Here is a 20549-nt window from a genome sequence, read left to right as displayed (position 1 = left end):
GGGTTGGGCCTGAAATCCACACAGTTTAAAGCTCCCCCAGGTGATTCTAATGTGCAGCCAGAGTTGCTAGAGCAGTGGTTGGACTAGCAGAATCACAGCATCTAGGACTTGGGACAAATACAGGCCCCACCCCTGATCCACCAAATCTGAAGTTCTAGGGCTGATTTTAACCAGCCCTCCTAGTAATTCCCATGCCAAAATTTGAGAACCAGTGACCAGAAGATTAGAATTGGCAAAACCTTATATGTCTTGTGGCTCAGACTTCTTATCTTGCAAACAAAGAGATAGTTTGTGGCTTGACCAAACTCAATGCATGTTAATGACAGGCAACCCAGAGCCAGGTTCTGACTCCTCTTTCCTGCTTGAATGTACCATCCAGGGCCATGCAGCCCCTAAGTGGTTTTCCAGCCTTGGCAGGCCTTGGCATCTAAATCAGCTTTGAGCCCTGAGCAGAGGACAGTGGGTTACCAGTGTACAAGCCCAGCTGGATCAAAGGCACAGGGTCAGGTGCCAGTAAGTGCAGAGAACAGCAAGTAATAGTAAACTGGCGCCATACCTGGCATTTCAGGATCCTGCCCGCAGCTCTGGAGGTGGAGGAATGAGGACATGGGGTGTCCCCAGGTCAGAGGTCGGCAGGAGCACAGTTGGACCAGTCACGTCCCATGCCCTACTCCTCTTATGAACACTTCTGCCTCCTGCTAAGCGGAGAGATGCTACTTGTCACATAGTGTGTGTGTGTGCCAAGTCACTTCAGGTGTATCTGACTCTGCGACCCACCCCATGAACCGTAGCCCGTCAGGTTCCTCTGTCTGTGGGATTCTCCAGGCAAGAATACTGGAATGGGTTGCCACGTCCTCCTCCAGGGGATCTTCCCGACCCCAGGGTCGAACCTGCATCTCCTGTGGCTCCTGCATTGCAAGTGGATTCTTTACCACTGAGGCAACGGGGGAACCCTGTCACATAGCAGGTATCCAGTAAAAGTTCAATAAATGAATGACTGAATGAATAGTTTTCTATACAACAAGAATATTGGGTCAGATCCCCTCTGAAGCTCCATCTGAGTCCACATTTCTAAGCTGAATAAATCCCACTATAAGGTGATTCAGGTGCCTTCTAGCACGTATAGTTTTCACGAGATTTAGAAAAAGGCACATGTTCTAGGCAGAGGCAGCCCCTCTCTGAGGCTCACAGCTTTGGGAGGGAAAAACACAAGCTGAATTTCCTTAGCTGAGTGCACTTGAGCAGTGAGCAACCTCAGCAACCATAGAGGGCAGCCCCTTGTGAAAGTATTTTGGGGAGCAGTGATGACCAGGAGGGTGTGATCATTATACCAGGTCAGGCCAGGCTGAGGCTGTGGCCAGAAAAGAAAAAGCTAGAGTGAACCAGAGACATTAATCACAACAAGGATTGTTTATACAGCCCCCACTTCTCGAAGGCACTGGGTTAATCCAGTCATCAAAAGAACCCATTTTAACTAGGCCACATCACTATGTGGGGATGGCTAGTATCCTCATTTGTAAGTGAGGAAATTGAGGCTTAAAGACATGTGGGTGAGGAAGACCTTGCACTGGCACTAAGCCCGTTTAGTGCCAGTGTGTGCCTGCGGGTGCGGTCTGCTCTCAGTTACAGCAGTAGCAACAACCACAGCTGATCGTGTGTAAGTTATGACCATGGCTTTGCTCTCCACATATGCTCCCAGTGAGGTAAGCAGGGAAGGCTTTTTGTTTCTGTTTTAGAGGTGACAGAACCGAAGCTTAGAGATGTCAAATGACTTGCCCAAAGTCACTTGACAAGAGGCAGAGCCTGGATTGTAGGCCTTTGAACAATTAGTCCTTTGATCTTTCTATGGTACCTTTATTTCTTTCTTAATGCTTGGCCTGAACATGCTATTACAAGCTTTCTCTTCTGGGCACCTATCTGCCCATCATCATATCATCATCACATTATCTGCTTATCTCTATCACCTCTTCCATCATCATCATCATCTCCCTCTCCTCCATCATCATCTCCATCATCTCCTCCTCCATCATTGTCTCCTCCATCATCATCTCTGCCATCATATCTATCATCATCATCATTGTCTGCTTATCTCCATCATCCCCTCCCTCATCATCTCTGTTATCATACCTATTACCATTATCATCACATCATCTCCCAAGCTCATGGAACTTCTGCTCCTCTCCAGATATTTACTGGGCCCCTTAGCCTTGACTTGGTGTGGTCCAGGTGGAAGCAGAAGGGCAACCCAACTTCTTTTAGCCTTGTCCTTTGGATAGGACTCCACTGATGTCTTCCCCATCCTCTATCACATCTGATCCTCCCTGGGAAACAGAACAAAACATGACACAGAAGAGAAGTTGAGACAGAAGAGGTTCAATGGTAATGGAAGAACAATAGGCCTTCCAGCTTAATATTTATCAGTTGCTTCTCTTAGGTGAGTCTCAAGTTGGGAGTGGGCAGGCCTAACAAAGCATGCTGCACAATTAACTGCTTTAACTTTTTCAACAACCCTTAATTTTCTGAACAAGGAAGACTGAGGCTCAGAGATGTGAAGACCCTTTAACCAGAGGGTGCCAAAGACCTTGGGAGTTAGCATGGCTCTCTGGATCCTGACAGTCAACTGGGATGCTGGTCTAGCACCTCTCGTCTACAGAGAAGAGCCTTTAAACCCTCAAGAGAGATTATGGGAGGCCAAACTCACAAAAACTCAGCCACACACTGCGCGACCAGGTTTCACCTCTGATTCTAGCATTACTCCCTGTAATGGGGCAGAGAGGTGCTTGAGTTCTCACTTTTTCCACTGGCACCCACTCCCCCCTCCCCATCACTGTCCACCTCTTCATTCAACTCTTGAGCCAGGTGTGGTAGAAAGGAAACAAGCTTGGCCACCAAATGATCTTGGATTTAAATCCTGGCTCTGCCTCTCGCCATATCTCAACCTTGGGTGAGCTGGTTCTCTGTTTGATGGCATCTGCCTCAGCTTCCTCATCTGTCAAATGGGCTGTTATGAGGAGTCACTCATACCATCATTCAGTCATTCATCAGACACTTAGAGAACACTGGCTAGTAGCCTGGAGAGAGCCTGCGATTTGTGGAATGCCCTGGGGTTGACCAGAGAGAGTTTCAAGCAGAGGAAATAGGACATGCAAAGGAAGAGAAAGAGTCACCCAGTGGAAGAACAGAAATACACGCAGTTTGGCAGGAAAGCCAGGAAAGGGAAAATAGTACAAGATGAGGCTCAGGAGAAAAGGAGGGGCCGGACGTGCTGAGCAGCATTTGGCAAACAGTAGGCACTCAATCAATGTGAGTTGCCTTTCCCTGAGCCCGGAGCTGAACCCCAAGCCCCAGGTGCAGACTGATGCTCGTGGAGAGTGGGGAGTCTATTTCCTCTCCTGGTTGGTACCCGGCACTTCTCCTAATGCCACATAATACAGTGGGCTCATTACCTCTGAGTGCTGAGCTGGGAAGCAGGGGGTAAAGGTTTGCCAACTACCTCGGATCTGCCAGAAATAGAATCCAATGTTCCGGGATGCTAATGACCTTGGCCTTGGTGTATTTCTCTTTCCTTTAGTGGTCTCCTGCTGATGGGGCTGTTTGAAGAAGAGGAAAGCAGGGTAGTGGAAGCCAAGCCAAGCCAGCCGTACAGAACCCCAGCTTCAGCCCCATGCAGATGAACCATGAGCCTCACTCTGCACACCAAATGTGCTTCTGTAAAGTTGTGCATAAGCCAAATTTGTTGTACTTCACATCTTACATTCCATCTGGGTTCCATGATCCCTATCAACTTCTTGCAGAAATTTGCCTGTAAGTATGGCCACTCACCAGAGAAGGCAATGGCACCCCCCTCCAGTACTCTTGCCTGGAAAATCCCATGGATGGAGGAGCCAGGTAGGCCGCAGTCCATGGGGTCGCTAAGAGTCAGACACAACTGAGCGACTTCACTTTCACTTTTCACTTTCATGCATTAGAGAAGGAAATGGCAACCCACTCCAGTGTTCTTGCCTGGAGAATCCCAGGGACAGGGGAGCCTGTTGGGCTGCTGTCTATGGGGTCGCACAGAGTCAGACACGACTGAAGTGACTTCACCTTACTTTACCTTACCTTATGGCCACTCACAGTTCTTCCTGGGGAGAAGTGGAGTCTATTTCCTCCCTATTGTCTGGGGGACTTGCTTTGACCAAGACAATATGGCAGAAGTGACACCATGCCACTTCTGGGCCTGGAAGCTTCTGCTTTCACTGTCTCAGAATCCAGCCACCACGTAGTAAGGAAATCCAGGCTGCCCTGGGGGAAGAAGAAACCAGGGGGTGAGAAAAGTCATGTGGAGGATGAAAGGCTATGTGACACCCCCTTCTAGGTCCTTCAGGCCACAAGCTGAACGCAGCTGCCTGCATGTCCCGTCCATTCCCTGTCTTGTCGGCACCGGGTACTTCTCTTGTCTCGTCCACATCAGCTGTGTCCAGCCTACCAGAGGAGCAAGAAGAATCACAAAACCACTGTTATTTTAAGCCCCAACTTTTGGGATAGTCTGTTACATAACAAAAGACAACAGAAATAGATCCATTTGCTTTTTGTCTTCTCTCAAACCTCAATTTTGACCACAGTGTCTGCAAAGATATACAGCCCCATCAAATAGCAGAAAGAAAACTGATTTATTCGGGCCAACCATGAATATCCAGTGAATCCTTATTTTCCCCACCAGGTCACTTTGTTTAGTATCAAAGATGCCTCAGAAGAGCGCCTGTGGGTCTCTTCCGCCTCTCCGTTCCTTCTCCCGACTCACTCCGCCTCAAATTCTGGGATCTTTTTACGCCCACCCTCCCCTGGGATCCTGCCCCAATTTTGGAGAAAACATACAAGGCCTATGAGTTGCCGACTGTTTTCTAGAATATTCTTAACATTGTGTTCTAAGCAAAGGTGTTACGTCTTACAGATTTTTCAGAGGCTACAAGGTAGGTGAACCCGCCTCTTGCTAATATACCCATCCCCTCTTATGACATCATGAATGTGCAGGTGTGCTTACAGAGACCTTCTCCCTGCTCTCTTATTCTTCTCTCACAGGAAGAATGAGGGACAGCCCGGCAACATGTTTGTCACTATGCCCTTCCCCCAGGAACTGCACGCTCCTGGAATGTGATCACTTTTCAGAGATGCCGCCGATCGGAGTTGAGAGCTGGAGCTCAGAGATGGGTAGGCTGCTAGTCCCCAGGACAAGCTTCATTGTTTCCCTGCCCAGCTCAGACTCGCTTCCCAGCCTGGGGGTTCCTGCCTGCTATGATGTTTTATTGGACTCATCAATGAGTGAATGAACTTCATGAGAGAATGGTGGGATGGTTGAGTAAATGAATGAAAAGGTAAACGAATGAGTGGAGATCCAGTGACTGCTACTATATCCAGTTTAGCCACCAGGCCAACAGATCCTGTCCCATTCCATAGCTTAGATCCAGACACATGATGGCTGCAACCTCTGCCTCTTTGAGGGGCCACGGGACCATCTCACGCTGTGCAGAAAAGCAAGTCTCCTAGACACTTTCTCCTCTTCCCACCCAAGGCTGTATCATTAAGATTAGGATTATTAAACTGTAAGCCACCAAAAATCCAAAATAAAAGTGGGTTACAGCAGAGAGTTTATTTCCTACTCAGGTAAATAAATTCTGGAGGTGAAGGAGCTGATCCACAGAGCCAGAGAGGTCTAGGCTTCTTCCAGCTTTCTGCTGTAATGCGCTTGAATCATCTGGAAACCAACCACTACCCACCACCTACCCCACACCCCCTGATCCATGGGAAAATTTGTCTTCCACAAAACCAGTCCCTGGTGCCAAATAGGTTGGGGACCACAGCTTTAAGCCATCCCCACCTCTGCCTGAATGCTTGCCCGAACAGGGAATGAGAATCTCCTAGTGGGCTGCACCAAGGTTTCTTTTGTCTATACCCTTTGGGCGAGCACAGCTGGGCCCACTCAGACTTGGCAGGAGCGCCACAAGGGAGATTGCCAGGGTATACAGTCACCAGCTCTTCTTACAGATGAAACTAAGGTCCAGAATGGCGGGGGTGAGGGGGTGTCCAAGGTCACACAGTGAGCTGAGGACTGAGCAGAAACTAGAATCAAGCCTGATTCGTAGCCCAGTGTCTCCCTGCCTTGGCCCCGCCTCAGGTCTTGCTCCTCCTGGCAGATTTAAAAATGCTGTCTCCACAGTGCTCCCATGCAACATGCATGGACCTCCGTGAAAGCTGTAGTGTCCCATGAGGTGATTCAAGTGCATTACATTTATCCTGCACTTGATTTCTATTATTATTACATCAGCTCCACCTCAGATCATCAGGCATTAGATCCCAGAGGTTGGGGACCTCTGCCTTAGAGAGAAACTAAAAGCCCACTGGTAGGGCTCCTCTAGTGGCTCAGTGGTAAAGAATCCACCTGCCAATGCAGGAGACACAGGTTCCATCCCTGATCTGGGAAGATCCCACCTACCATGGAACAACTAAGCCCATGTACCACAACCGTTGAGCCTGTGCTCTAGAACCTGGGAGTCGCAACTACTGAGCCCATGTGATTCAACTACTAAAGCCCGAGCACCTTAGAGCCTGTGCTCCGCAAGAGAAGCCACCACAATGAGAAGCCTGTGCACTGCAACTAGAGATGAGCCTCTGCTCGCTGCAACGAAGACCCAGCACAGCCAAAAATAAATAAATAAAATTATTTTTTAAATAAAAAAATAAAAGCCCAATGGTGACTTGGAGTGATGGCCGCTGAGGCCTCTTGCAATAGACTCCAGGAAACTAGGAGCAGTTCAAAGGCAACAGCAGGTCAGATGCAGAAGACATCTAGTTTGGAAGCTGTGCTGTTGAGAAGTTCAGTGTAAAGAGGCCTATGTGGTGAGGCTGGGTTGTGTGGAGAGGTTTCTGCAAGAGGCAGGATTGAATGGGTGAAGGCATCCCAGTCCCTTCCAGCAGTCTAGCTGTCAGACAACCTGATGCTGGCCAAGTCACTGAGCCTCCCTAAGCCTCAGTTTCCCCATCTGTAAAAGGGGGATGCTGAGAGAATCCAGGAGAGCGCACCACGGCTGGCACAGTGCTCAGCACACAGCAGCCCCTCAATATCAGCGTGCTTTGGTCCTGTTGTGTCTGCAGAAGGAGACACACCCTCCTCCCTGCTCGTGACTGTGGAATCCTGGATCTCACCACCCAAGCCCAGGAAAGCCACCTGCCCGCTGTCATCCTGAAACCAGTCCCAGACCTGCTTTCTCTCCCCATCTTGCCTGACAAGCCCTCAGAGTCACTCCTGGTTTTTAAAATTTTTTCTTCCTCATTGTCCCCTGGGGGCCTTTAATTTCTTCCTCTGTATCATAAACACAAAACAAGTGTTTAAACGTCTGCCTCGAAGGCGATCTGGGAAGCAGAGCCACTGTTACATAAAGACCAGATGAAGCCCACGCTCGCCAGAAAGGCCATCTGCACGCTCGCTCTGCCACCCATCCCTCCCTCCTCCTCCACTTGGGAACCACTGTTAGTTCATAATTAAGGACTCTAACGAGGAGCTGGAGGGAGCAGCCGTGATGGGGAGCCTAATGTAGGTTAATCGCCCAGTTGCCCTGGCCTTGGGTGGCCACTGCTGCAAATCAGAACTCACCCTCCCTCCAGGCACACTTCCCAAGTCCCTGGTCCTCCCACCTGGGGTCCTGGCAGTGGAGGAGGAGCCCTGCTCTGGCAGAAAAGCCGGAGTAGAGGGAGACAATAGAGCTTAATGATTACTCTCTCAGATGCTGGGGACAAATAGCCCAGGTGTGGCTCTCAGCACCCCTTCTCCTGACTTGTGTAACTGTCAGTATGTCACTGGGCCTCTCTGAACCTCAGTTTCCCCATCTGCAAAATGGGAATAATACTGATAGCTACTTTATAGTTCTGTTGTTGTGATTCATTGAGATGGTACCTGCAAAGTGGTTAGCTTAGGGTCTGCTTTTAAAAAAAATGTGTGTGTGTCAAGGGGGAGGAGTTTATCATCATTAGGGAGTGAGTGGCCCATCATGAGTGGCCAGCTGGCCTGGGGAGAGGCCTGACACTGGCTAGCCTCAGGCTTCATGGCCACACATCCCAGGAGGGTGGGACATAGGGAGGGAAACATTGTTAGGTTTTGGTGTGCACAGTGAAAAATCAAACTTTGGCCAATATCAACTTTCCATGGCTAATCTTAACATGACTGGCTACTGAGTTTCCATGTTACTATTAAGCCATTTGTTGTTCAGTTGCTCAGTCATGTCCCACTCTGTGATTCCATGGACTGCAGCACACTAGGCTTCCCTGTCCTTTACTATCTCTCGGAGTTTGCTCAACCTCATGTCCATTGAGTCGATGATGCCATCCAGCCATCTCATCCTCTGTCGCCCCCTTTTCCTCATGTCCTCAATCTTTCCAGCATCAGGGTCTTTTCCAGTGAGTTGGCTCTTCATATCAGGTGGCCAAAGTATTAAACCATTGTGCTGTGTTTAATTGCTCCATCATGTCCAACTCTTTGTGACCCCCATGGACTGTAGCCTGCCAGGGTCCTCTGTCCATGGGGGTTCTCCAGGCAAGAATACTGGAGTGTGTGTTGCCATTTCCTTCTCCATGGGATTTTCCCAACCCAGGAATCAAATCCAGGTCTCCCGCACTGCAAAGACCACATTCTTTACTGTCTGAGCCACCAGGGAAGATTTTACTGTCTGAGCCACCCGATTAAACCATTAGCTGGATAAAAACAATTTTTTAAACAAAATGGTCATTAAATTGGCAGTGTTAAAAATTGGTAGGATGGCCTGGAAAAGTACTTGCCATGCCTCTAAGGGCAGATAATGAGAGATCTTCGTCTCTTTAAACTGCACTAGGAACATGGAGTCAAGCAGGTTTGGCTTCTCCTGGTTCAGTCACTAACTAACCTGGTGACCTCTGGGCTGCCTACTACCTGCCCTCTCTACCTCTCAGGATTACAATGAGACCAATGAGGAAAATATAGATGTGAGCAGGTTCTGGAAAAATACAGAATGACCTGCAAATACTAACTAGGTATTACTGACAGTTTACCATTACTCAGTCTATATTAACATAATGGAACAGTCCAGAATACTGGGGTGGGTAGCCGTTCCCTTCTCTAGGGGATCTTCCCAACCCAGGGATCGAACCCAGGTCTCCTATATCATGGGGCAGATTCTTTACCAACTGAGCCACCAGGGAAGCCCAACATCATGCTACCTGGGATTTATGAAAAACACAGCACACCTGTATTTGCAAGCACACAGCGTGTGCGTGTATGCCCACATACACACGGCACGTGCGTGTGTGCACACATACAATGTAGTGGGGTCTGCCAATGTTGGGGGCAGTGAGTTCTGTCTGGGATTACTAGGTGGTGTGACTGGGATCACTTGCGGTGGTGAATCTCGTGGTGAGCCTAGAAGAACTCCTGGGGGACAGAACTGGACCGGCAACCCCTGGAGCAGGCGGTGCTCACTCCAGGTGAGCTGGACACGTCCTCTTCCCCACCCCCACCCCCATTCAGCTAAAGATGGAAGAGGCTACTCCTTCCTGGCTGGCCTCTGTCCCCCAGCCACCACCCACCCCGTGCCCTGGTCTTCCAAAGAGACAGGTATATGCACCCAGATCAAGTCCTGGAGAACGACCAAGGCCAGCGCTGGCCCCAGGCTGCAGGTGTCTGTTGCTGCTGAATAAATCATGGTCAGGCCCAATCAAGTATCTTGCCCCAGAGACACGCTCTCTGCCTCCCAGATGCTGTCACCCACCAGAAAGCCAGGTGGCACTTATGTGACCCTTCCTCAACAGATGGAGAACAGTGGCAAGCCTCCCACCTGCTCAGGCTTACGTTTCCCAGGCTGGAACCAGCCTCTGTAGTGATCTGCTCAAAGCCCCACAGATGGCCACTCTGCCCATGCAGCTCTCGGCTCAGAATCCCTCCCAAGGATCCCCACCCCCCACATCCTCACCAGCCCCGTCTCTTGCTACTCCACTAAATGAGCTCCTGCTAGAGTTACCCCACAATTCATTCAGTCCCTTAAAATGCTCTGCGCATGTCCACATCTGTGGCTTTGCCACCACTCTCCAGATGGTCTTCTTTTCTATCTCTAAAGCCCACCCTGGTCACAGGGCATTCTGAGGACCATCCCCACGGGACTGGATTTGGTCAGCTGAACCCCATGTGCCATCAGTCACTCTGAGTCTAAGCCTGTCCGGGGCGATGTCCACAGCCCCAGGGCTTCACACAATGCCAGCACACAGCCCCTCTGAAGGCCCCCATGCTCCGCATATGCCTTCATCACAGCATTCTGCCCGCTCCATCCTAACTCCTGTTTACCTGCCTTGTCCTTCCCTGGACCCGGAGTTCCAGAAGAACAGAGACATGTCCCCATTGCCTGTCAGTGTCTGTTTCTGTCTTCTTTGTATTTTCTGGCTATGGAATAGAGTAAACCCTTCATCCTGAATGAATGAAAGGAAGAAAGAATGAATAGATGTATTATTTGTCTGGATGAAAGCCAGATCTCTTCAGACTCCTCCAGTTCATCGAATCTCTATTTAAGAAACCCTGAAGCCAGCACAACTTCCTATTATTATCTCTTATTCCATCCTTTATATCAGTATCCTTCTCTAAAATGGCTTGGAAGTAGTTTTAACTCAATTCCAGAAAAGATAAATAGCTTATGCCTCACATGGACGAGCAAATAAGTCTTAGATTATCTATTTTTGCCCTGGCTTCTTACGTTGACACAGCAATCGAGCTGACGTGGCATTGCACTGATCCAGGATTTTTTTTAATAAGATGACCTTTAGAATACTACACATTTTCATGCAGAGAAATTAAACTCTGTAACTTACTCTGGACACCACGTGATTTTGACTATATTTTGGCCAAAAGTAACCCAAACTCCAGGGAATAGATAAGGAAGATGGAGGAATACTTACTCATCCCAGTGGCGTGCTGCTGGCGAGCGGGGCATGATTCATTTTCTTGAAAGGGAGGGAAGGAGGACGGGAGACAAAGAGAAGGGGGCAGAGGGACAGAAACCCAGACAGAGACAGAGGAGAGAAGGTTGGGCGAGGTATTGTCTGGACCGCTGGTGGGACGTCCCATCGGGGGGACTCTGGGCTGCTCTGGCCCCAGCTGGCTGTGGCAGCAGGAGCAAGGGCTGCGTGCTTTCTCACTTCCGTCGCACGCATCGCATTGCCACCTTCTGGAGAGCTCAATGCTCATCACCTCACGTAACCATCCACCCTCAGGCTGTGGAAGAGCCGATGTGCCATCTTGAGCCTCAGCAGCATTTCTCCCTGTGCTGGTCCAGCGACAGGCAGACAGGTGGCCCATTCTACCCTCAGTGGCACTCGTGCTTAGCAGGTGTGTGCAGGGGAAAGCAAGCCTGTGGGCTTTGGAGCCAAACCTGAGCTCTGCCTCTGGACGGCTCTGAGACATCGAGTCATGACCTTGTTCTTTCTGGGCATTTGCCTCCTAGGCTGGGAAATGGGGGCATAGCGGGGTTCCCCCTCGGGGAGATGATAGGAGCCCTGCAATGGTTAGGAGTGCAGGCTTCCAGGAAGGCAGCACTGGGCTCAAGTTCTTATACTGCCACTTTCAAGACAAGTGCATGGACCTCAGTTTCCCCATCTGGAAAATGGAGATGAAAATGATACCTCTCATGGGATCATTACGAAGATTAGATGAAACCAAGTAGCTTGAGACCAAGGGAAAGTAATGATGCTGGCCAACACTCACAAAGCAATTACTAAACACTTACTCTTTGCCAGGCTTTGTTCCTGGATTGATATATATATGTCTATATGCTATAATTCTTACAGCTACTCCTGAGTTCAGTAACATCATCAACCCCAGTTTATAGATGAGGAAACAGACTCAGAGATGGGAAGTAACTCTCCCAAGACCACACAGCTGGTTAGTGGCAGAGGCAAATTTTGGACCCAGGCTCTCTGGCTCCAGCCATTGGGTTCTTTACAACCTCTTTACAACCCTCTCAGCGAGGACTTCAGCTGTTTCTCTTCAGAACCCAGACACATTGCAAATGCTTAATGCAAGCTCACTCCCCCTCCCCTATAGTCTGCATGTGGAATTGAAATTTGTCCTCTTACAGAGTCTACTTGTGGTCCCAGAACCTGTCTCTAACCATCTCTTCTCTACACTCCATCACAGTCATTCTGCTGCTTGTAGATCAATTAACCAATTTCCCATCAGCTTCTTCTCCAGGCTAACCTTTGTCCCCATTCCCAGTGGGAATGCTCATTGACTTCTCATTTATAAACGTGCATTAACAACCCTCCACGTGCCAGACACTGGGCTAAGCACAAGATAGGGCCTGATCTCTTGGTTCTCTTGCTCCAGTGGATGGCCTAGGGGTTCCTTCCCCATTCTGATGAGTCCTGTGGGACCCTCACCAGTTTTGCTATGCCCGTCTAAATACTGGGGCCAAGAAATCAGCCCAGCACTGCTTTGAACCTTCACAGCCACCTAGGAAGTGGTCAAGACAGCAATTATTGTTCCCCAGTGACTGATGAGGTCACTGAGGCCCAGAAGTGAAGTGACTTGCTCAAGGACAAAAAATAGATCTAGGTTTCACAGATTCACATATCTGACTTCAGTCTCCTAACTCTTAGGGGGACACTTTCCTTGGATTTGGGGGAGGGAGGAGCGGGAGCTTATCTAGGGAGGGTTAGCACCCGACCTTGACCTTCTCGGCATCTCTACCCACTGAGATTTGCAGGACTTGGCTGGTGGAGGCAAAATTACTGCCCGCTTCAAGTCTTTCCCCAAATCAGTGGACCTAAGGGCACTTGATGCCCTACCTCTGGTCTGAAAAACATAAAAGCTAAAAAAAAAAAAAAAAATCCCTGAGAAGTTAAAATTAGTTTTCCACCTTCTTCTGCCCCAGAAAGAGCTAACAAATCACCTGGAAGGAATGTTTTCTTTCTGGAAGCTGAGAGGGGTGCTGACGGGGGTGTTGATTTGGGGACTGGAGGGCTGTTTTTCTCCCCAGTCCCATCTTTCATTTCCCACAGAAAACGTACAGCACTTTATTCTATTTTAGTATTAAAAGCCAAAAGAGAGGTGTTTCTGCCGCAGGCTTGATCCCCCCCACCATGACAGCATCAAGAGGGATTGGGGCTTAGCACGTGGCTCAGAGGGAGGGAGTCCTGCAGGTCACGTGCCTGGCAATTAAGGCCAGCTCCAGGCAGCAGTGCCAAGAGCGAGAAGGGCTGTTGGGAAACCGGGGAGAGTGCAAGGCTCCTGTTCAGCCCTAGGCCCGGCCCCGACTCTGTGGACTGTGAGCCCCTTCCTTCCCTGGCCTGGATCTCAGTCTTCTCTTCTGTAAAGTGGGCTCATACTGCCTACCTGAGTGGAATCAGGTGAGATGGGGAAGAGAGGAGAGGGGACTCCTCCCCTCCCTTAAGCCGATGCTATCTCTGAAGTAGCCTCCAGGCAGGGGACAGGGGCACAGTCTTGGTCCCATGTGACCACTTCTGAGGTTGCTCAGCTTCCAGATGTGGGGAATGGAAGCTTGGAGAAGTTACACATGCTGGTATTCAAGCCTGAGTCTTAGGAACTGCAGGGCCCAAGCTCTTTCTAAACAGCCCAGCTGACTGCACTTTGTGAACTCTTCTTTGCAATGAGTGTGAATGAGCATTGTTACCAGGCTCACTCCAGAGATGCAGCCTGAGCTCCATGGCTGCCCCTCACGCTGCCCTCAGGTCGGAGGCCCTGAAACTCCTCCTGGGAGCAGAACCGCGGGAGGCCCTTCTGTCAGCTCCCATCCATTCCTGCATCCCCACCCCCAGAGATGGTCCTCCTGAATTCCAGCCCCCTGGGTAGCAGGGAGCCCTGCACTTCCATGTTACATACAAGAACTGCCCACAGAGAGTGAGAGAGGGAGCAGGGGATGGCAGTTTCCATAGCAACGCTAGGTTTCTCATTCCCAGCACACAAAATGCCAAAGCAGGGTTGGGGAGGTGCAGAGAGAGGAGTCTCCTCTCCCTCTCCTGCCCTCGCCATCTCCACCTTGCTAGGTCCCATTCAGATGAGGAAAGCTGAAAGTAAGGGCCCTGTGACACTTGGACCCCCTGGTTATTAAACCCGACTCCGTGGATGACAGACCCACGGGGGTGCTGAGGGTGGCCAGAGGGAGCCTTCAGTTGCCTGTGACCTTGTGCAGAGGGATTTGAGAAAAGAGAGGGGAAGGGGGAGAGGACGAGACTGTCCCCAACTCCTTGCATCCTGGAAGAGAACTCTCCCTTAAGAGTGACCCCTGTGAAATACACAGAGGCTGCTAATACCCCAGGCTGATGCTGGCTCTCATTACAGCCACAGCCCGAACCTTGGGGTCAGGTGACTCTGACACTCAGTCCAGGCCTTGACATTGATTCGATGTGTGGTCTTTGCTCTCTGAGCTTGAGGCCATTTATCTGCAAAATGGGAGAAATGAGAGAATCCAGTCCCTCTAGGGCAGTGCTTGGTACGTCGGAGCACAACAAATGATGCTCCATCTTATTGCTTTGTTATGATTATTAATAATAACATTGACGTCTGAACACCTCCGCCTGGCAGGGAGCCTTCCCCAGCCCTCTGTTCTGCCCTTGTTGCTCACCTGCCCCCCGATGGGAACCCTATGGACTGGCCAGGTCAGCTGCTCTGCTGGTGCACTTGGCTGAATCAGAAGAGTGGTTTGGGGGAGGAACATGGCACCAAAGTACAGGCCTACCTCCCAGCCTTTGCTTGGGTGCCCCTCTCCTCTGCGTTCCTTCCTCATGTTCCCTGTCCAAATCCTCCCTGATTATACATCCTCCTCTGGCAGGAAGGCCCAGGGATCTTGCCCTCCCTTGACTTCCCCTTGTACCTGATCCCAACTCTAATCATATGTTACTTGGGAGCACCTGTCCTTCATAAGGAACCATGTTCCCCATCTCTCAGGGATGAGCCGATATAACATCTGTTGACTGTCCTAGGTGTTGGTCACTGAGCAGAGAATTTACAGGTGTCCCCTGCTATCTAAAAGTACAGAGGTTCCTATGAAACCTTCCATAAGCCAAAATGATGGAAAGCAAAGAAGCAATTACCTAAGAACACATCTTTCTAACAGACAAAAAAAAATGGATCAAGATACAGCACAGATGCTCACAGACTTGACAGTCATGGTGGCTTGCTGCCGAAAGGCTGAGGGTAGCCCTCTGGGAAGGAGCTGGCTGGGGCCCCTCGATCCCAGGGATATGCAATGCCTCTGGCATGGCTCCCTGCAAAACAAACTCTGAAGGCCACGTTCATTGTTTGCTTTTTTTTCATAAAAGCAAAACTCCTCTTAAAATTTCTTTCAGTTAATGAAACAGGTTCTAATAGGTCTTTCACAAAAGTGAAGTAATGTAATGAAAACTTTCGAAAAGCGGGGGTTACCTGTGTATGGGAGAGTGCCCAGTACCCAGCCAATACTCGAAAAACCATTCTTATCATAGATGCTTCACATGCAATTTCCCTTAACCCTAACAACCATAGGATTCTTATCCCCATTTCAAAGATGTGGAGACTGGGGTGCTTCTCTAGTGGTTCAGTGGCTGAGACTCCATATTCCCAATGCAGTGAGACCAAGATTGATCCCTGTTCTGAAAACTAGATTCTACATCCTGCAACTAAAAGACTCCACAAGCTTCGATGAAAACTGAACATCCTGAATGCCACAGCTAAGATCTGGCACAGCCAAATAAACAAAAATATTTTAAGGAAAAACTAAGAAGAGGAGACTGAGACACTCAGAGTTGAAGGGTTGAGCTAGAAAACAGCAGTCAGGATTGGAACCCAGAGTCCCTTACAGAAGCAACGGGGTGAAGCAGCATGGACAGGTGGCAAAATCCTTCCTGGAGAGGAAATGGCCTTTGTTTGGAAAAGACTTTGACAAGTCTCTTTGTTAGGAGGCAACATGTGAGCCCTGAAACCAAGAAGTCATAAGAGCTGAGGCTTCAGGAGCCCCTGAAGGCACCAGATGCCTCCCCAAGGACCACAGGTCAGTTAACCTAGTTAATCCTAACAATCCTGTGATCAAGGTATGAGCATTGGTTCTATTTTGCAAATGAAGAAACTAAAGGACAAAAAGGTAGGAAGCTCTCCCAACATCACACAGCTGGTAAATCAGAGGCGAGATTCAAACCAGGCAGATGGGCTCTGGTGCCCCTGCTCTCAACCCCTTTGCTCACAGGCCGAACTGTTTTGCAAAGATAAGGAGCAGAATTTGTGGTTCGCACCTGGGAGGAGTGGGCTTCCCAGGGGGCTCAGTGGTAAAGAATCCACCTGCCAAAGATTCAATCCCTTGGTTGGGAAGATCCCCTGGAGGAGGGCCTGGCAACCCACTCCAGTGTTGCCTGGAGAATCCCATGGATAGAGAAGCCTGGCAGGCTATAGTCCATGGGATCACAAAGAGTCAGACACACTGAACTACTGAGCACGTACCTGAGAGAAGCAGAGGAGACATACTGAAGATCAGTGGAGACAAGCAGCATAAAGAAGCCATTAAAATGGGTTGAGATGGGCTAATGTCGGAGGCAAACCCCGGTGGTGGTGGCTGAAATGTCTCTTAGAAGCACAGATGTCTAATGCACATTTTAAAGTGATTTGCATTTTTGTGATGGAAGCCCTACCTTTCTCCCTCCAAATCTCCAGTGAACTGTGCTTCACTAATGACTGTTTTGGTGACTGTGGAAGAAGGGGAGAAGAGAACAAAGAAAATTATCTTTAGTACTTTAGTAGGCAGATTTCAGGAGAGAGAATGGGGATAAAAAGCATTAATAAAGCTTTCCTCTAATTCTCTCTAATGCAAGTTCAGTCTTTTGCATCTTATATTACATCCTTTTGTGATAATTTAAAGAAAGATCAGAAATAAAGAAACAGAACTATAAAGACCAAAGGGAAGATGGAAAACTTGGGAGAAAGGTTTGGCAGGTGAAAAAATATAGAAGTACATGGAGATAAAGTGAGGTCTGGCAAGATAAGAGAGTCAAGAAATAAAACTATGTGATCTGATTGAGATCCTCTTAAGTTTGATTGGAAAGATACAAATAAAGATTGGAATTACTTTTTAATTACCTTTGTTTGCTGAACTATTCTCCCTGAATACAACTCCATCTCAAGACTGGGTCACATGGGACCCTTGCTTATAATCAGGTTACAGCAGAAAATAAGGATAAGGAAGGAAATGAGCTTCACGGGCCATCAGTTTGGTGTGAGACAAAGATAGTACCAGCAGAAGCAATAGTCTGGAGACAGCAGTGACCTTGACAGTAAGAGTCCTTGCCTCCCACCAAATTCACAGAAATTTTGATTTAGACATCCACTGTGTATGGAATTGGAGATGGATATTAATTTTTTGAAGCTTTCAAGAAGTAGGAAGGCTCCCATCTGACATTGAATTACATAGGATCAATTGATGACTAGAAATAATACCAAGAAAATCTGAGATCCTCCTCCTCTGTCCTGCCAGCTAGCAACTATTGCATAATTAAAACTAAAACACTCTTCTGGTCAGCCATGGCTGGAAGAGTACTAATCTATTAGAGCATACCATACCTGTGGTATAATAGATATAATATAAGCCTAAGTAGAGTTCATCTGGAATGCCATTTTGATTCTTCTCAACTGATCTTTGATTCTTTCCAATTCCAGTGAGTTCGTAAACCACAGATCTCTAACCTACACGGATGCTCAGCCAGCTATGTATGTGATGCCAAGGCAGCTTCTCACCTGACATCTGTTACCCAAGTGGAGCCCAGAAAGGGATGTTTCTAATCAGATAAACTGGTAACATGTGACCCCAAAGGGACTGTCCCTGCTCTGGGGAGTCACTTTATCCAGACACTCAACGTTTATTGAGTATTGCAGTAGATGTTAGGTGTTGAGGGCGGACATCACATCTTCACTGTCTGTTTCTATGCTGGCTGTTCTGGGAGCCACAGCCAGACCCTAAGAACTGCTGAAGAAGCACCATGTTTCCAGCTGCCCTAGCTAAAAATCCTACCAGTGGCCCTTGACTCCATCTGGTTCTCACTTCCTACATAAGGTTGTCAGCAAATCCTATTGGCTCTGTCAACCTAAATCCTACCTAAATCTTTCCAGTAATCGCTAGCCTCCTCCTGTCTTAACCTAGCTACTGTCATCTCTTGTCTGGGTGAGAGCAGCAGCCCCTTCACTGGCCTCCAGCCTCAGCCCTCGCCATCTTGCTCTCCACCCAGCAGCCAGAGAGGTCCTTTGGAAACAGAAATCGGATCATGTCACCCTCTGCATTAACACTCCTTCTCTTTCAGCTAAAACCCCAACCCCAAGTTAGAAGACCCTCCCCGTGCTACGCACCCCTCTGCCTTCTCTTCCTACCCCTCTCCTTGTCACTCCCTCTCTTCCACCCTTACAGGTGTCCTTGAGTCACCAGACACACCAAACGTGTATCTCCCATCAGGGTTTGGCCCCTGACATTCCCTCTGCCTTGAATGCTCTTCTCCAGATGTCTGCACTGCTCACAATCTTTTTCACTTGAGTCTTCGCAAATGTCACCCCTCTCAATTGTCCTCCTCTGACCATCCTCTCTAAAGTAGCATCTCTCATCCCTCTGTATCCCCTGCTGTTCTCTTCCTGGTAGCACTTCTCACTGCCTGTCACTTTAAGATGTTTTTAATTGGTGATAGTTGATTGTCAATGTCCTTGCTGGTGTCAAGGGCTTTCTTTCCTCCACCCTGAGTCCCCAGTGCCTAGACCTTGCCATTCAGTAGCTGCTCCATGATTACTTGTTGAGTAAGTGAACAAGCCGTGTGTTGAAATGAATACATATACGAAGTACCTAGTTTTTAAATTATTGATAGGAAAGAGATTTTGTAATTATGGTAGTGAGTTAACCATGAGGATGATGTGGGCCTCAGATCAGTAGCATCATCGTGACTAGGAAGCTTGTTAGAAATGCAAACTCAGGGGCCCTACCTCAGACCTATTGAGTCAGACACAGTGTGGAGGTGGGGAGGGCAGCCATCTGCATTGTAAATAGCTGTCTGGGTGATTCAAGCTCTGACACGAGCTCAGTTTGAGAGGTGCTCTGTAATAAGGACTCTTGAACCCAGCATTCAATTTACGCCACATGTGGCAGGTTGCCTCCTTTGAGTTGACAACTGAAGTTATTTTGTTTTGGGGCATGAATTCCCACCCCAAATGCCATTAGAGACATGATTCTCAGTGTAAATGGACCAGAGACCAAAACAGAACACACGTGGACCAGAGACCAAAACAGAACACACGTGGACTTGTGCCAAATAAGTGAACAGGTTCGTCATCATTCGGAACAGTTGTTCTGAAATACGAAGAATTTTTAACATCAAAATATTATAAAAACTGCACCAACAATAAAAACAAATTAACCTTTGGGAAAGTAAAATAAATGTTCCTTTTTAATATTTGTGCGAGTGACAGAAGGCATCCCCAAGCTGGATGGAGTTACAGAAATTAGCCCCGTGGATAATGAGAGAGAGAATGTGTGTGTGCATATGTGTGTGTGTGTGTGTGCATATGTGTGTGTGTGTGTGTGTGTGTGTGTGTGTTTAGAGAGAGAGAGAACATGATGACTACTCTACCCCATGTCATTCAAGGAGCATCATTCCAGTTGCTGGTCCTCTGCCCCCAGGCCCTCCCCAGGGCACATTGAGAAACACATGGGGACGTTCTCTGTTGCATGATGGAGACGCTACCTATACTCAGGTGGTGGCAGCAACCACAGGACAGACCCACAGCAAAGACCTGCCCACTCCTAACACAGCCTCCCTCCCAAACAGAGCATCCCTCCCCCAGAGTGAGGGCACCTCCCGACCTTTTTCCGCATCAGCTCCGGTCCTACTCACCCCTTCTGGAGCCAGAATCCAGTGTCTCAAGATGCTCCCTGGACCCTACATGCACACCAGCTCCTATTTCTGGGTAGAGGTGAGGAGCCAGGGATCAGAGCCAGATCTGGAGGAGACAGGTCGTACTGGTTTGATTAGAGACAGTCTGGGGCTGCCATGTGACTATGCCTAAGGAAATGTCAAGGGTGATCTGCTGTTCCTGACCTTTTGCTGAGTTTATTACTGAGCAAACTGTGGCTTCATGGTGGAGGGGGTAAGTTCATTCCGCCAGGTTTTCACCTGCGTGAAGTGAGAGGGCTGGATATGGAGCTCTCCAGAGAGCCCCCCTCCCAACTCCGGGAGAGGAGGCCACAGAGGCTGGGAGCCCTGGCTCTGGAGTCAGCTGCAGGCTCAGTTGTGTGACCTTGAGCAAGTCACTTGCCACCCTATCTTAGCTGAATGACCGAATGGTAAAAATGGGAGACTGGAGTTAGTATTTATAAAGAATCAAGAACTGAGCCTAGGGGGTTGGGGGAGGGATGGAGTGGGAGGTCGGGGTCAGAGGATATAAGCTATTAAATATATAAAATGGGTAAACAAGGTCCTACTGTATAGCACAGAAAACTATATTCAGTATCCTATGATAAACCATAATGGGAAAGATTATTAAAGAA

The 20549-nt window shown here is 48.8% G+C and overlaps 2 long non-coding RNA genes across 3 annotated transcripts; one reads left to right on the top strand and one right to left on the bottom strand.

The window, feature by feature from the left end:
• Positions 1 to 681: 681 nt before the first annotated feature.
• LOC133247887 (uncharacterized) lies at positions 682 to 20134 on the bottom strand. 2 transcript variants are annotated; one of them, XR_009736547.1, is made up of 4 exons: positions 10343 to 20134; positions 4102 to 4284; positions 3447 to 3590; positions 682 to 2321 (listed from the first exon to the last, which is right to left on the bottom strand). It is a non-coding gene; the product is annotated as an uncharacterized LOC133247887 (long non-coding RNA). The 2 variants fall into 2 exon arrangements; XR_009736548.1 differs by having other exon boundaries at positions 3494 to 3590.
• LOC133247888 (uncharacterized) lies at positions 4284 to 5609 on the top strand. The gene is made up of 3 exons (XR_009736549.1): positions 4284 to 4952; positions 5062 to 5190; positions 5437 to 5609. It is a non-coding gene; the product is annotated as an uncharacterized LOC133247888 (long non-coding RNA).
• Positions 20135 to 20549: the final 415 nt, after the last annotated feature.

The sequence above is a fragment of the Bos javanicus genome, chromosome 5 (assembly GCF_032452875.1).
Source record: "Bos javanicus breed banteng chromosome 5, ARS-OSU_banteng_1.0, whole genome shotgun sequence".
Classification (NCBI taxonomy): Eukaryota; Metazoa; Chordata; class Mammalia; order Artiodactyla; family Bovidae; genus Bos; species Bos javanicus.
Note: the sequence above shows the minus strand (reverse complement) of the source record. Positions and strands in the feature narration are given on the sequence as shown.